This window comes from Triticum aestivum, chromosome 3A (assembly GCF_018294505.1).
Source record: "Triticum aestivum cultivar Chinese Spring chromosome 3A, IWGSC CS RefSeq v2.1, whole genome shotgun sequence".
Lineage (NCBI taxonomy): Eukaryota > Viridiplantae > Streptophyta > Magnoliopsida > Poales > Poaceae > Triticum > Triticum aestivum.
The window spans coordinates 232,336,694-232,353,834 of record NC_057800.1 but is presented as its reverse complement, the minus strand read 5'-3'; positions in this window follow the sequence as shown (position 1 = coordinate 232,353,834).

Here is a 17,141-nt window from a genome sequence, read left to right as displayed (position 1 = left end):
ACAAGGAAAAGCACTTTAAAAGGCCATGTTTGAGTTTGAAATTTGAATCTTTGATTCAAATTGGTTCAAACCCTTCTGGTCTTAGTTGCATTAGCCCAACACACTCATATTGCTATGTTTCATGCATGCATCATATTGTTGCACATTGTTTGGTGATGGTTGTGTATCGGTGTTATTTGCGGCAGGTTCTGCCCCCGAGGAGTACCGTGATTACCCTAACGAAGAACCGTATCAGTGCATCGAACCATCAGGCAAGCAACCAACCATTTGATCATATCGATACAATCCCATGTTCTCGCTCCTGCTCTCTTTTACTGCATTAAGACAACGCGTTTCAAACTGCTGTGTGCTACGGTAGTTGAACCCATTTCCTCTGCATGACCTGTCATTGCCACAGTAACTAGATGAAACCCACTAGCATGTGTAGGAGTTGATTGAGCCATATGTATGTGTTGTTCCTACCTTGCTATGCCTGCTATGCTTAGAGTCGTGTCAGGTCTGGTTCATCTGGGTGATGGCTAGAGTGAAATGATTATGTCGGTAATGAGAGTGGTGTGGTGAACACGATTTGGTAAAGGTATCGATGAGAGGCCATGTAGGAGTACATGGTGGGTTGTTTCATTGAAGCCGACCTTAAGCACTGAGATCTGTATGTGTGATTTAAGATACAGCTACTACCATGCATTGGGCCCTGAAATATGACCCTGCTCGACTTCTTATTCACCCTAGCTCTCTGTCCAGGAGTTGCAAGTAGTTTCTGGTGTTTGTAGCCTACTGGAGGCCGTGGACAGCGCTGACCGTAGGGGTGGGCTGTGATGCGGTAGGTACGTGGCCGGGTGTACCGAATACCCGTTAGGTATCTCGGGAACCCTGTTCACATCGTTCGGGGCCGTATGGGAAACCTTGGCCGGACTCCCTGCGGATGGAACCTGGATAGGCGATAAACCTGGACTAGAGGCTTAAGTGTTTAGGTAGGTCGTGGTCTACACCCACGTCGGCTTTCGCTTGAAGTCTGCCGAGCACATGTCGTGTGCAGACGCTAAGTGGTGGAAACATGTATGAAGAAGTACACCCCTGCAGGGTTATCATGATCTATTCGAATAGCCGCGTCCGCGGTAAAGGACTACTTGGTCGCCTATACAGTTCATAGACAAGTAAATGGAAACTACTAAAAGCCTCAAGATAAGTGTGAGTGCCGAGGATGGCTCTTCCGTAGGAAGACGGAGGTGGATCCTCGGTAGTGTATTGAAGTGGAGAGTAGTGGACTTGTGTGCGCAAAACCATTTCAAGTTGGAGTCTCGTAGGTTAGCCTAGCCAAGAGTCAAAGCTGGCTTGCTGCAATAACTCCGCCAACCCTTCTTGATAATATGCATGTATGTAGGATCTGATGTAAGTCTTGCTGAGTACCTTTGTACTCATGTTGCTATAATTTACATTTTTACAGAAGACGCTGCAACCCCTTCTGATGGGTTCTACGTAGACGTTGACATCAATGAGTAGGCTAAGGCCCAGGTGGTGATCCTGAGCTTGTGAAGGACCACGTAGTATAGCTAGGCTTTCCAAGCCTCTTTTATTTTACTAGTTGTCTGTACTCAGACAAGTAACTTCCGCTGCTGGTTTGTATGACTGTATGACTTGAATGCTGGGTCGTGTGACCCGTACCTTTGTGTATGTTATGTATGGCTCTCTGAGCCTTAAATAAAGTACTTGTGTCATAGAGTCATGTTGTGATGCCTTGTTGTGTTTGCACATATCGAGCATATTGTGTGTATGATTGAAATGCTTGGTATGTGTGGGATCTAACTACCTAGTTGTTTATCCTTAGTAGCCTCTCTTACCGGGAAATGTCTCCTAGTGTTACACCGAGCCATGGTAGCTTGCTACTGCTCTGGAACACTTAGGCTGGCCGGCATGTGTCCTTCTTCGTTCCTGTGTCTGTCCCTTCGGGGAAATGTCACGCATTGAGTACCGGAGTCCTGTTAGCCCGCTACAGCCCGGTTTACCGGAGTCCTGCTAGCCCAGTGCTATAGCCCGGACCCACTTGCTGATGACCGACACGTTCGTTGCTGGGTCATGGATGCCTGTCCCTGTAAGCACTGTGCCACTTTGGGTTTACGACTAGTCATGTCAGCCCGGGCTCTTTATCATATGAATGCTAGCGACACTATCATATACGTGAGCCAAAAGGCGCAAACGGCCCCGGGCAAAGGTAAGGCGACACCCGTGGGGATGCCGTGCGTGAGGCCGCAAAGTGATATGGGGTGTTACAAGCTAGATTCCATGTGACATTGAGTCGGGGTCCTAACAAACCCGACCAGGGCCTCCTCCTGCTCCGGTTCGAGGTGGGCGCCTATGGTGAAAGTGGCGTGGGTGGACCCGTCCTCATCGACGGGTATCTGCTTGGTTTCTGCCTTGTCTTGGGTGAACAACTGCTTCTTCTTGGCGGGTGCAGCCCCCTTAGGCCCGGGGGTTTCCAAGTCGGCCGGCTGTGCCGACGCTGCTGTCTTGAAGGCAAGCTTGAGCGCCCGCAGGGCGTCCCTGGTGTCCCCGTGCACAGTGAGGACACCGCTACTCCCGGGCATCTTCATGAGGTTGTACGCCGGATGCGTCGTGGCCATGAATTGGGCCAGCATTGGGTAGCCGAGGATGGGGTTGTAGGGGAGGCCAATGGGGGCGATGTCGAAGTCAACCAGCTCCGTGTGGAAGTTGTCGTAGGTGCCGAAGGTCACGGGGAGACGGATCTGCCCCAAGGAACTGGACGACTTGCCCCCGATGCCTGAGAAGGGCCGGCTGGGTTGCAACCGTTCCAGGGGTATGCGGAGGAGGTTGAAGGCCTCGACCGAGAGCACGCTGAGGCCCGTGCTGCCATCAACGAGGGTTCTAGTGACGGCCACCTGGCAGATGGTGGGGGTGCAGAACATGGGGAGCGTGCCTGAGCAGGACGAGTTGGAGGGGTGGTCCTCCGAACTGAAGGTCAGGCCGGTCTCGGGCGCCGTCCGATCCGGGGGAGCCCCCTGCCGCGTGGAAGCGGTGCTGACCCGGCGGATGAACGGCTTGACGTGGTGACTTGCGGGCGGCGCCTGCGAGCCGCCCAGGAGGGCTGCGACGACCGGGGGTGTTGGTGTAGCGCGATGGGACGGTGCAGGAGAGCCCCCTGCGGCGCGCATGAGCTCGGCGACGCGGTCGAGCCATTCCCCGTAGACGTCATCGGCGGGGCGGCAGCGCAGGAGCTCGTTTGCCACGATGAGTGCAGCCCGAGCCTCCATGGGCGCGCTAAGCGCGCGGGGCGAAGATCCAGCTGGTGCGAGTGATGGAGTAGCGGTGCGGCCGTCTTGCCGCATGGATGGATGCTGGGACGACGCTTGCTGCTCGCCCCCCCGCACGGCCGGTGGCGGCGTTGATGGCAGGCGACGGGGATTGACGAGGACATCCGCCGACGTGCACCGTCGGGGCGACGCGGGAAGCGATGGCGGCCTGGTGCTCGGCGCGGGCCCGACGAGCGTCGGACATGGACGCGACGGTAGGAGGAGAACGGGGCGGTGGAAGACGAATTCCGGCGCACCCCTACCTGGCGAGCCAAATGTCGGATTTCGGGTTTCGGCAGACCCTTAAGGTTCAAACACTGGGGTGCACGCGGAGATTACACCTTCTACCTCTCCGTCTTGCAAGGATCTAGACTACTGAAAGAACTGCACAAGAGACACAAGGTTTATACTGGTTCGGGCCACCGTTGTGGTGTAATACCCTACTCCAGTGTGTGGTGGGTGGATTGCCTCTTGGGGCTGATGATGATGAGCAGTACAAGGAAGAACAGCCTTGCGAGGGTTTGTTCTTGGATGGGGCGATGAACTGCTGGGAGGAGTTCAGCCACCTTTCTCTTTCTCTCTCTCTCTCTCTCACTCACTACCTTACTCCTACCCGCCGGCCCCCTTGCTATGTGGGCAGCTGGTCCTATTTATAGAGGCCCTGGTCCTCTTCCCAAATATCGAGCGGGAAGGGAGCCAACAATGGCGGGCTAATTTGTAGGGGGACAGCAAGTATCAACTATCCTGACAAAAGCAGTCTTCGCCTGCGCAAAGCTCTGGTGATGACGCCGTCTTGGGCTCCACGGTGACCTCCGTCTCGTAGTCCTCCTGGTCCTGGCCTTGTTGCACCGAAATGGCAACCTTTGCCTGATGCCTCGGTACTCTGCGGCTGCGCTTGGTCCCTTTGCACCAAAGAGGAAAGGAGGACGCTGCACGGGCTGGCACCCGTCTGGCGCCCCGAGTCGTCATGGCTTGCGTCATGGGCACCTCGCGAGGTACCCCGCCTTGATTTCTCCACCTCCTCGTGAGCCAGCCTGATGAGGCCGCGCCTGAGGAAGCTCCACGCCGTCCGCCCCGCGAGGCTTGGCCCCTTGCGAGGGTCTTGAGTCTTGTTTTGATGAAGATGGGCCGTGCTGGGCCCCCTTTTGAGCCACGCCGCAGCCTGCAGGCAGGCAAGTCTGGGGACCCCCATTCCAGAACGCCGACATCGGCTTCAGCCCCCACGCATATAATGCGGGGGTGTTCGCAGAAGACGCATGTTCACACTTGATCCAACGTCTTGGTCCATTAAGGAGGTGATAGCGCAGCGAACTAGGAAACCGGACTATAATGCTTTAACACTTCCACTTAGCTAGAGGAGTTTGACAGTGGGGCTACTATATAGCCCCTAGTGGCTCCGCGCTCATCCGGATTCGGGGTGTGTACATGCCTGTCCGGGAAACAACCCTTCGTTAATGCGGAGGAATTCCGAAGATTCCGCTAGGTCATCGAGTGGTTGACCAGTCTCACGCTATATCATGACAGTTAGTTTTCGGCTTTCTCAACTGAGGTGCTCGTCCGGATGAACCAGGGCACAGTCGCAGTTGTTCTCCTGGTGCCGCCTTAGCCGATAGGACGGAATTTAAGGCAGCAAAACACATGAGCCGGGCAAACCCAACATTTGACCAAAGACATGATTCGGAGCTGATGCATATAAGGCCAAACTCGCGACGCCGAACACTCCCTAAGGTGTTCGGTCTTTATGATGTAAACCGGGCTTAAGGAGTGCCCTTTGTAATAACCCCCTGGTGTCCAGGTACGTGCAATATTCTGGCGTGGACACATGCCAATACGTCAGCATCCTTCTCAATTGTACTGAGAATCCGGAGGATGTGTATCAACAAGAGACAATAAAAAAGGATTACGCAGGGTCTTAATCTAAAAAGAATCCATGGAACGGGTCCCTGCTGCACGTCTGCGCCTGTGTCTCCGTTGTGCCGTATTCTGGACGGGTGTAGCACGATGGTCATCTGTAAAAGAGAGGAACTTAGTTGAAGAGTTGTCGCACAAAAAGGTAGGTTATACTAAATAAACTATATACAGTTCAAGATGAGTAAAGTTGAGCCTAATTGCCACTTGTTTATACGCGTTGAGCCCCTTGTATTGTAATAGGGGTATAGCCATCAAACCTGTATCAAGTACATATAGTTGTGTCGGACTCGTCTAACCACGCCCGTGGTCTTAACGACCTGGCAGATGCATTAGTTGGTGAGGCCGTTTAGTGTGCGGCTGCCAAGGCAGCCGCACGGTCTTCCGCGTGCAGGGAGTGCTCAATATTTCCATTTACTGTAATGATGCCGCGTGGACCGGGCATTTTAGATGTGAGAGAAGCATAATGCGGTATTGCGTTAAAGCTAGCGAAAGCTTCGCATCCGAGTAGTGCTTGATAGCCACTTTGGAATGGAGCGATGTGGAAGGTTAACTTTTCGCTGTGGAAGTTATCGGGAAAGCCGAATATAACCTCTAGTAGCAGGGAGCCCGTGCAATGGGCTTCTGGGCCTGGCATTACTCCTTTAAAGGTAGTATTGCTATGGCTAATTTTTGTTGGGTCTATCCCCATTTTGCGGACTGCGTCCTGATATATCAGGTTTAAACTACTGTCGCCGTCCATTAGGACTCGTGTGAAGTGGTATCCGTCAATTATCGGGTCTAACACCAAGGCAACCCATCCTGCATTCCGGATACTTGCCGAGTAATCCCGGTGGTCAAAGGTGATCGGTTGGGACGACCAGTGGCAGAACTCCGCGGTGATAGGCCCTAGGGCATGTGTCTTCGGGAGTGCCCCTTTGTTTCTCCCCTTTATCACGTGTAGCACGTTGACTGCTTTGACTTCTGGTGGGAATTTCTTCTGTTCCCCAGTGCTTTGCTTGCAAGGCTCGCCCTCGTCTTCGCTTGGTGTATCCTACCCCTTATGTTCGGCGTTGAGCTTGCCGGACTGCTTGAAAACCCAACATTCTCTATGGGTATGATTTGCAGGTTTATCGGGGGTGCTATGGATCTGACATATTTTGTCCAAAATCTTGTTTAGGCTGGATAGTTCGTCTCTGTTGCCTTTGGAGGGTGACTTTTACTGACCTGGCCGAGAGCTTCTGGATCTGGCGTTTACCGCCGTGCTCTTTGGGTTGTCTTCTTTATTCCGGTGCTTGTTTTTGCTGCGTCGTGATTTCCTGTTTCCATCCCTGACTTCAGATGTACTTGGGTCGCTGGTGCTACATCGGGCTAACCAGCTGTCCTCGCCCATGCAAAAGCGGGTCATGAGGCTTGTTAATGGTGCCATTGTTCTCGGCTTTTCTTGGCCGAGGTGTCTGGCAAGCCATTCGCCTCCCACGCTGTGCTTGAAAGCTGCTAAGGCTTTGGCGTCCGGACAGTCGAATATTTGGTTCTTTTAACTCAGGAACCTGTTCCAAAGCTTTCGGGCTGACTCTCCTGGCTATTGAGTTATATGACTCAAATCGTCTGCATCTGGTGGTCGGACATAGGTCCCCTGAAAATTTGCCCGAAAGGCGTCTTCGAGCTCTTCCCAGCTTCCAATGGAGTTTTCGGGGAGGCTTTTAACCCAGTGCCGAGCTGGCCCTTTGAGCTTGAGGGGTAAGTACTTGATGGAGTGGATATCGTCTCCTTGAGCCATATGGATATGGAGGATGTAGTCCTCAATCCAGACCCCAGGGTCTGTCGTTCCGTCGTACGCCTCTATGTTTACGGGTTTGAATCCCTCTAGAAATTCATGGTCCAGCACCTCATCGTTGAAACATAGGGGGTGTGCGGCACCCCTGTATTTGGGTGTACCGTGGTGTTGGGATGTTTGTTGTGTTGCATTGCATGCTGGAGTGTGCTTGCGTGGCCCGTAGATGGATCTGGTTGCGTCGTCCTTTTGATGCGAGCCCTCACGCGGATCGTGTACTGGCTTATGTGTGGCGTCGTTTGCAGCTCTATGTTGGCCATGAGGTCGTCTATCCGACCAGATGGCTATTTTGTTTTTTGGTTGCGGGGGATCTAAGGCCTCCTCATCGAATTCAGGTAGCAACTTTCGCTTCGGGTAGCTCTTGGTGTGGCGATTACCGCCGTACTTCGCTGCAGTGTTGAGTACTTCACTCCATCTGATTCTGAGTGTGTCTTGTGCAGCCCTGAGCCTTTGCTTCTACTTTTTCAGACTCCTCGCAGTGGCAACAAGCCTTTGATGGGCATTCTGTTGCTCCCGGTGCCTGTCCGGTGTGATGTCGTTCGGACTGTTATCTTCAACAGAGTCGGGTTGTTCGGTTTGATTCTCCGTGTTGCCGTGGTCGAGTGATGGTTCACCCTGCTCTATCACTGGGTCTATATGATCGATGTTTCTACCGAGGCGGGAGTTGGAGCGGCGCTTACGCCGCCGCTTTGACTGCTTCTCGAGGGAACAACCCTTTGCTGCGTCCTTCCGTTCCCCGTCGTCGTTTTCTTTGGGTGTGTCCACCATGTATACATCATATGATGAAGTGGGCGTCCAGTGCCCTGTGGGCAGTGGTTCCTGTTCGTCTCCTCCATCGTCGTCCATACCGTCGATGTCTTCGGAGTCGAAGTCAAGCATGTCGGTCAAATCGTCAACAGTGACTACTAAGTGGGTGGTGGGTGGGCAGCGAATTTCTTCATCATCTGCATCCCAATCCTGCCAAACATAGTTCGGCCAGGACTCTCCTGATAGGGAGAGACCTTAATGAGTTAAGTATGTCGCCGAAGGGCGAGTGCTGAAAGATATCCGCGGAGGTGAACTCCATGATCGGCACCCAGTCGGATTTCATAGGCACGGGCGCAGGCGGTTCGGAGTCCGTGGCCGGGGAAGAATCCGGTAGTTCGGCGTCACGGGTCCTGTGAAGGGTAAGGTCGATACTCGGCTCGATCGCCATGAGAATAAAGCCTCCCTAGCAGCGTCTATCCACCCACCCATGGATGGCGCAATTGGCTCCGATTTGAGCGTCGGAGCGGTTGCCGGTGCGATCTCCTGAACATTGTCCGATGGTAGAGCTAAATCATGCTCATCGTGACCGTGCGGCACACTCGGCAGGGGCTCGAATCCGTCGAAGATCAAGTCTCCGCGGATGTCGGCCGTGTAGCTTAAGCTTCCAAACCTAACCTGGTGGCCAGGGGCGCAACTCTCGATCTGCTCCAGATGGCCAAGTGAGTTGGCCCGTAGTGCGAAGCCGCCGAATACAAAGATCTGTCCGGGGAGAAAAGTCTCACCCTGGACTGCATCACTATCGATGATCGAAGGAGCCATCAAGCCTAACGGTGATGTCACAGAGGAACTCTCAATGAAAACACCAATGTCGGTGTCAAAACCGGCGGATCTCGGGTAGGGGGTCCCGAACAATGCGTCTAAGGTGGATGGTAACATGAGGCAGGGGACACAATGTTTTACCCAGGTTCGGGCCCTCTTGATGGAGGTAAAACCCTATGTCCTGCTTGATTATTCTTGATAATATGAGTTGTACAAGAGTTGATCTACCACGAGATCAAAGAGGCTAAACCCAAGAAGCTAGCCTATGGTATGATTGTATGTTGTCCTACGGACTAAAACCGTCCGGTTTATATAGACACCGGAAGAGGCTAGGGTTACACAAGGTCGGTTACAAAGGAGGAGATATTCATATCCGTATTGCCTAGCTTGCCTTCCACGCCAAGTAGAGTCCCATTCGGACACGAGACGAAGTCTTCAATCTCGTATCTTCATAGTCCAACAGTCTATCCAAAGGATATAGTCCAGCTATCCGGTGACCCCCTAATCCAGGACTCCCTCAGCGCTCAACGACGCAACTGAGCTGGTGAAGTCCTGCGAAGCTTGCCAGTTCCACACCTAGCAGATCCATCAGCCAGCTCAGGGCCTCCGGACTATACCGCTCACATGGCCATTCGCGGTCCGGGGGCTGGATATTCTGGGCCCATTCCCTCGAGCGCCAGGGGGCTACCACTACCTCTACGTCGCCATCAACAAGTTCACCAAGTGGGCAGATGTGGAAGCCGTCCGCACCATCCCAGGTGGTTCCGCGGTTAAGTTCATCAAGGGCCTCGTGAGCCATTTCGGGGTCCCCAACCGCATCATCACCGATAACCGCTCGTGGTTCACCAGTAACCTCTTCAAAACATACTGTGCTAATGTTGGAATGCAGATCAGCTACGCTTTGGTGGCGCACCCTAGGACCAATGGCCAGGCTGAATGCGCCAACACGGAGGTCCCGAGAGGCCTCAAGACCAGGACCTTCAAGAAGAAGCTCGAGGCCTGCGGCAGGGGCTGGCACCACGAGCTCCAGTCCGTGCTTTGGTCCATCCGCACCACCGCCACTAAGCCGACGGGCGAGACCCCATTCTTCCTTGTCTACGGAGCCGAAGCGGTCCTCCCTCACGAGGTCGAGCATCGCTCCGCACGGGTCCTAGCGTTTGATGAAATGCAGCAGGATGCCATGCGGGGGATGGACCTCGTACTGGGGGAGGAACGACATCGTGAAGCTGCACTGAGGGCGACAAGGTACCAGCAGGCGCTGCGGCAGTACCACTACCGCAGCATCCGCTCCAGGACGCTCGAGGCAGGCGACATCGTCCTGAGGCGGGTCCTCTCCATGTGGGAGGGCCCGTTTTGGGTCGTCCATATCTCCAATCCTGGCACCGCGCGCCTGGAGACGCAGGACGGGGTGCCCATCCAGAACACCTGGAACATCCAGCACCTCGGGAAGTTCTACCCATGAAGCAAGGCCCAGTGCCTATGAATCAATGCCCAGTGCCTGCGAAGCAAGGCCCCGTGCCTGTGAAGAAAGGCCCAGTGCCTGTGATGAATCGCCGCCCGTGACACTCTCACGTAATAATGAGTGGGGTTGTACATGCCCCGGAGTCTCACGAGTGCCGCCCTCGGGCCTCGAGGCTTCTTCCCACGCCTAGTGGCAGCACTTAGCTCCGCGCTGGTGAGAAGACTTGAAGACTAGACTAGGTGCCGGATGCGGGTTTTCATTTGCTTTCCATAGTTGGCTCGCCATCTCTTAATCGAAGTTTGCTTCTGGTGTTCCTTGCTGATTTGGTTCTGTCACCTTTTGCTGCCTTTTCCGAATCCAGTTCGCTTGTGTTCTCTCTCTCGCATACCTCGCGAGGGGGCTAGGCAGGCGCCTTCATGAGGGTTTCTTCCTCCTGTGTTGGTCCTTCTTTCTGCCTTCGGTCTGCTTTCTTGTGAGACACCCTCGTTTGAGCCCACAAACCGGCACATCTCTCCTAATCCGCGCCCCTCGGGTACCACGATATGCAGCGCTGGGTCAAGGCTCGGGTGAACGATAAGTCTCCTTGCGAGCTTCCTAAGAAATTTTTTGCAGTTCCTGAGCAACCACTGAGCCAAGATGGGCACGAGGAAACAAGTGCCCCGTGAAGAAGAGGATGCCCCGAACGCGCCAGGCTAAGTTATCTCCGCACAAAATAATGACACAGCACAGAAATAACAAGCATATCATAATGATTGAGGGATCATAGTTTCATTTTGATGCAGGAAAGAAAAGACGAACAAAACAAAAGCGGTGTTGCAGAGAACCACAGGGGCATGCCTCCAGCAAAGTCCCGAGCTTAGCCGGATCCCTCCTTCGAAGCGAGCACAGCGGCTGTTCGTAGCCGCCGCTGCTGGAGCTTTCGCCAAGAGAAGAGCCACCATAGCTAGACGAGGCGCGGCCGGCGGGCTCACCCTCATCACGGCCATCGCCGAGACCGAGCACCTCCTCGTCGTTGTTCGTCTCGGGGCAACACCCGGCGCGGCGACCATCTTCCCCAAACACCCTCACGTAGAGGGGCGCTTCACCATCATACCTGAGATGGAGGGTGCAGCGCCTGCCGAGGCCGCGCACGCAGGCGAATGTCTGCCAACCGTGGGCCAGAGCTATGTTGCCTGCGGCGGAGACTTCAACCGCGACCCAGGAAGCCCTACTGCAGCAGCCGTCCGCCTGCAGCCAGAGCCCGCCTCGACCAGAGGCCGGCAGCTCGTCGATGAAAAACGCGGAAGCTGAAGCCAATTACCGGCCGGATCCTCCGACCAGACAACGAACTCCGGCAACACCTCTCCCGAGTTGAAGCCTGGCCGGGGAGGCCGCGCAACCACGGCACGTCTCACCTCATTGATGGGGCTGCCGCTACCGGAGCGACCCCCACCACGCGTAGCGGCGCCACCCCAGGAGCGGGAGGCCACGGCGGGAGTCGCGGTGTGCTTGCGGGGACGGCTGCATCCCCACTTGGGCGCCGGGGAGCCGGGCCCCTCGCGAGGGGCCTTTCCTTTCTCCGCGGCGGAGGCGCCATTGGAGTCGGTGGTGGAGGAGAGGAGGAAGATGCAGGCGGAATGGGAAGAAGTGGGGGACGGGGGCTTCGCTCCCTTCCTCCTTTATAGCAGGAGAAGGCCAACCAGCACCCCCATGATCACAGGTAATGATGGTTTTCCTTGCATGTCGCAGTGACTTGTCAAGCCGGGCAGTTGCCGAGGCAGTGTGGGGAAGTGGAGACGCCCACGTCCAGTCAACCACCACACATCAACCGAGGCCGCAGGCTTTTGGGGCCTGCGGTGCTCCGCGCTTGACCTTTGGCTTCGCCTCGAAGCCAAGCCCGAGCATGCATTGGGCCCGGGGGCTACTGTCGGCGTCCTGGGAATGGGGGTCCCCAGACATGCCTGCCTGCGGCCCATAGCGTGGTTGGGCTGGCAGGTCTGTATGGCCCATCTTCATCGACAAGGCATTCAAGACCCTCGCGAGGGGCCAAGCCTCGCGAGGCGGACGACGCAAGACCTCCTCAGGAGCGGCCTTGCCAGACAGGCTCACGAGGGGCGGAGATATCAAGGCAAGGCAAACCTCGCGAGGTCCTCGTGACGTGAGCCATGACAATAGAGATCAGGCGGGCGCCAGCGCATGCAGTGTCCTTGCTTCCTCTTTGGTGCCAAGGGGGAAAGCGCAGGCGCGGAGTACCGAGGCATCAAGCAAAGGTTTCTATATCGGTGCAACGAGACCAAGACTAGCAGGATGGCAAGACGGAGGTCACCATGGAGCCCAAGACGGCATCACCACCAAAGCCTTTTGCAGGTGAAGACCACTTTTGTCAGGATAAGCTGTACTAGCTGTCCCCTTTCTAATTGGCCGTTGTTGGCTCCCTTCCCTCTCAATAGTTGGGGAGAGGAGCAGTGCCTATATAAGTATAACTAGCCACCACAATAGAGGCGATGAACGGATAGGGGACGGATCCTAGATCATCTCAACCACACAAGTTCGCCAAGCACAAGGACACCTCAACCTCAGGAGGTTGTTCTTCCCCTTGTACTGTTCATCATCAGCCCAAGAGGCAATCCACCACCACCACACTAGAGTAGGGTATTACACCACAACGGTGGTCCGAACCAGTATAAATCTTGTGTCCGCGAGATCTTAGAGAGATAAGGTGTGGATCGATAGGGAGAAAACCTTCGCACGCACCCCAGTGTTCGAACCTTGAGGGTTTTGCCGGAACCCGTGATCCAACAGTGCCGCCGGTTCTTGCTGCTCCTATTGATAAAGAGCCCTTGTTGTTATATGTGGTTGCCAACAGCCGGGCTGTCAGCATGGTGATTGTGGTGGAAAGGAAGGAGTCAGGCAAGGAATATCCGGTTCAGCGCTGGTTCACTACATCAGTGAAGTGCTCATTTAGTCCAAACAGAGGTATCTGCATTGGCAAAAGCTTGTATATGGGGTGTTCATGGCTAGTCGAAAGCTTAAGCAATATTTTCTGGGTCATCCCATTACTGTGGTTAGTTCTGCTCCCTTAGGGGATATTAATCAAAACAGAGAAGCTAAAGGTTAGGTAGCCAAGTGGGCCATTGAGCTTGGACTCCATGGTCTGAAGTATATGCCTCACACACCCATCAAGTCTTAAGCCCTTGTGGATTTCATAAATGATTGGACAGAGCTGCAGATGCCTGAGGAGAAGCCGAATAGCACATATTGGACTATTCACTTCGATGGCTCTAGACAGTTGGAAGGCTCGGGGGCTGGAGTTGTTTTAACTTCCCCACGAGGTGATAAATTTTGTTATGTTCTAAGGTTGATGTTCCCTTGTACTAACAATGCAGCTGAGTACTGTTGGCGTTCTAGGAACGGGGGTCCCCGGACTTGCCTGCCTGCGGCCCATGGTGTGGCTTTGCTAGCAGGCTTGTACGGCCCATCTTCATCAACAAGGCATTTAAGACCTTCACGAGGGGCCAAGCCTCGCGAGGCAGACGATGCAAGACCTCCTCAGGAGCGGCCTGGCCAGGCGGGTTCGCGAGGGGCAGAGAAATCAAGGCACGACAAACCTCGCGAGGTTCCTGTGACGTGAGCCATGACAATCGAGACCAGGCGGGCGCCAGCGCGCGCAGCGTCCTTGTTTCCTCTTTGGTGCTAAGAGGGCAAGCGCAGGCGCGGAGTATCGAGGCGTCAAGCAAAGGTTTCCATATCGGTGCAACGAGACCAAGACCAGCAGGATGGCAAGACTGAGGTCACCATGGAGCCCAAGGCGGCGTCACCGCCAGAGCCTTTTGCAGGCGAAGACCACTTTTGTCAGGATAAGATGTACTAGTTGTCCCCTTTCAAATTGGCCATTGTTGGCTCCCTTCCCACTCAATATTTGGGGAGAGGACCAGTGCCTCTATAAATAGGACTAGCCACCTCAGTAGAGAGGGAGAGGAGGAGATAGGCGGCAAGCAAGGGAAGCAAGCCTGAGCTGGCCAAATCCTCACACACACAAGTTCGCCAAGCACAAAACACCTCAACCTCAGGAGGTTGTTCTTCCATTTGTATTGTTCATCATCAGCCCAAGAGGCAATCCACCACCACCACACTGGAGTAGGGTATTACACCACAATGGTGGCCCAAACCAGTATAAATCTTGTGTCCCTTGTGTTGTGAGTCTGTCGAGTTAGTCCGCAAGATCTTAGCAAAACTAGGACGTGGATCGGTAGGGGGAAATCTTCGTGCGGACCCCAGAGTTCGAACTTTATGGGTTTTGCCGGAACCCATGATCCGACATTTGGCGTGCCAGGTAGGGGTGCGCCAAAGCTTCCATTCCATCGCTCTGCGTCACGTCGCTTCATCGTCTCCATGGCGGACGCACGCCGCGCCCGTGCAGAGCGCCGAGCTGCCCTCGCCTCCCGCGTTGCTCAGACGGCCCCTGTCGGCGGGCCACCCCGTCGCTCTCCGTCGCCTGCCGCCAACGCCGCCACCGGCCCGGCGGGGAACGAGCAGCAAGCATCCTTGCTGCACCCCTCGGTGCGACAGGATGGCCGCACCGCCACTCCATCATCGACTCCCGCTGGTTCGTCTTCTCACACTCATCGTGTTCCCATGGATGCACGGGCCGTGCTCCTCAAGGTACATGAGCTCCTGCGCTACCGCCAGTTGACGACATCTATGAGGACTGGCTTGACCGCATCGCCGAGCTTGTCCGCGTCGTAGGGGGCTCCCCTGCGCCATCCCTCTCTCTGCCTCGCCCTCTGCCAGCCATGGGCAACGTAGCTCACAAAGCACCTCCACCACCTCTGCACCAAGACGGCGCCCCAGCGCCAAGGCGCGTGGCTCCACGGCGCGGCCCACCGTGTCCGGATTATACAGGATCAAACTGATATGCACAAGCTATCCCCACCTTGGGAAGGGCCCTTCATGGTCAGCAAAAATCTGAACAATGGGTCTACTATCTTATCGATATTTGAGACCACAAGGCCTCACGCACATCGGATGAGGAGACCTGCCAGCCGTGGAATATTGCTCATCTTTGGCCTTACTACATCCGAGGCACCGACTCTTGTGATGTGCATATTTTGACAATGTATATATTATGATGAATATAATAAAGCTGGCATCCCTGATAATTCAGGGCCTCTGTCGTCTCCTTTATAAGAATATGGGTCTTTTATATAACTTCATAAGAGCACAGCTCTGGTTACTTCAGTAATCTGGCTATCAAGCCCATATTATAAGAGCACATCTCTGGTTACTTCGGTAATCCGGCTAAGAGCCCATAATATAAGAGCACAACTCTGGTTACTTCGGTAATCTGGCTATCAAGCGCATATCAGAAGAGCATAGCTCTGATTACTTCGGTAATCTGGCTATCAAGCCCATATTATAAGAGCACAGCGCTAGTTACTTCGGTAATCCGGCTATCAAGCCCATATTATAAGAGCATAGCTCTGATTACCTCGGTAATCTAGTTATCAAGCCAATACTATAACTTCATATGAGCACAGCTCCGATTACTTTGGTAATCTGGCTACCAGGCCAATATTATATGAGCATAGCTCTGATTACTTTAGTAATCTGGCTATCAAGCCAAAATTCTAAATGAGCATAGCTTTGACCTACTTGGAGGTTTAATGCCCGGGTTACATGGACCAAAGAGAGTCTGTTGCAAAGCACAGCTCAAACATAGGTACCCGGCCTTGACAGTTCAAAGTACATCCCTTGGGGTCTTTTTGATTCACAAAACATATTTTTGATAACCCTTGTTTGGCTTCAAACGCCATGAATATGATGAACCGGTGGTATGACCAAAAATACCGCAGGTATGATATTTTGTTATGTAAGGTTATGGTTAAATCGGCCCTGGTTTTGGACAGAGCAAGTCCCCAGTGGTTTTTATATGGGGTGTTATGACCCGCCCTGGGGTGAATTGCTAGGGCATTTGTGATCTTTTTGTGTGGAGGAAAAATAGTAGCTCTGATATATACATTTTATGAGGTCATGAGCATAAGTGGCAGATCTTCAATTGGCGGATTAGCAATATTGAGCGAAACAAAACGTGCACGATGGCACGACAGATCAGAGTTTAACTAGTCTATTACATGGCTCCCCGAGCCCAATTAATTAAGTGTTTTCAAAGGTAATGCATGATGATGAACATTGTGAGCCGTCCGGCGGTTCAATTCCCCTGGTCTTGGCGGTTCAAGGCTTCTGGGTCATCCCACGCCAGTTCTTCTTCTCCCTCCACCGTCTGGAAGTCAGGTGACCAATCAATGCCAGAAAAGGCTTGGAATTCACCTTCATCATCGATAAGCTCAGACGGGTCAATTTTAGGGGCGAAAGTATGCTTACAAATTGGAGGGATAAGATCTATAATTTTGTAAGCTGGCATGGGCATCTTCTGTTTCTGTGCAGTATAAGCCACCTGATATTTGGTCAGATCTGTTTCTTCAACAAGAAGGCTCGCCAAGGGACACATCTCCTTCACACACACAGCAAAATCTTTCTTATCGAAAACAGACCCGTCCTCTTTGAAACTAGGACAGCCAGTGGCTAGCTCGGCCAGGTCTAAATCTGACTGCCATGCCTTCGCCCGGCTTAAAGTCGTAATGGCACCGGCTCTCGCAGCCGACCATTTGTTTTCTTGGATATGGGCAGGCAGAACAGAAAGTTGGCTTAAAACATTGCTGAGCAAAGTTGGAGCCTAATTACTTGGGGAGATGGTGGCTATTGTACGCTGAACTCCGGTGTATAGTTATTCCACCAACGTGTAATCTGCCTTCATCTTTGTCCACATTTCCTTCCCAAGATTGTTGCCTCTGGGACCTACATATGGCATATTATGATTAAATCACCTGACGGTTTATAACATGGAGGGTGGAAAATCATTACAAGATAATAGGTCTTACCAAAAATAGCAAAAGTCATCTGATTGATATGATGCTTCAAGCTCGTAAGTTTTGTGTTGACCACTTCTAATGAGGCCTCAGCCTTTTCAGCTCTCTTGATAAGGGAAATTTTTTCTTTAGCCCAAGCAGCTTTTTCAATATTAAACTCAGTCTTGAGTTTCTCATTTTCT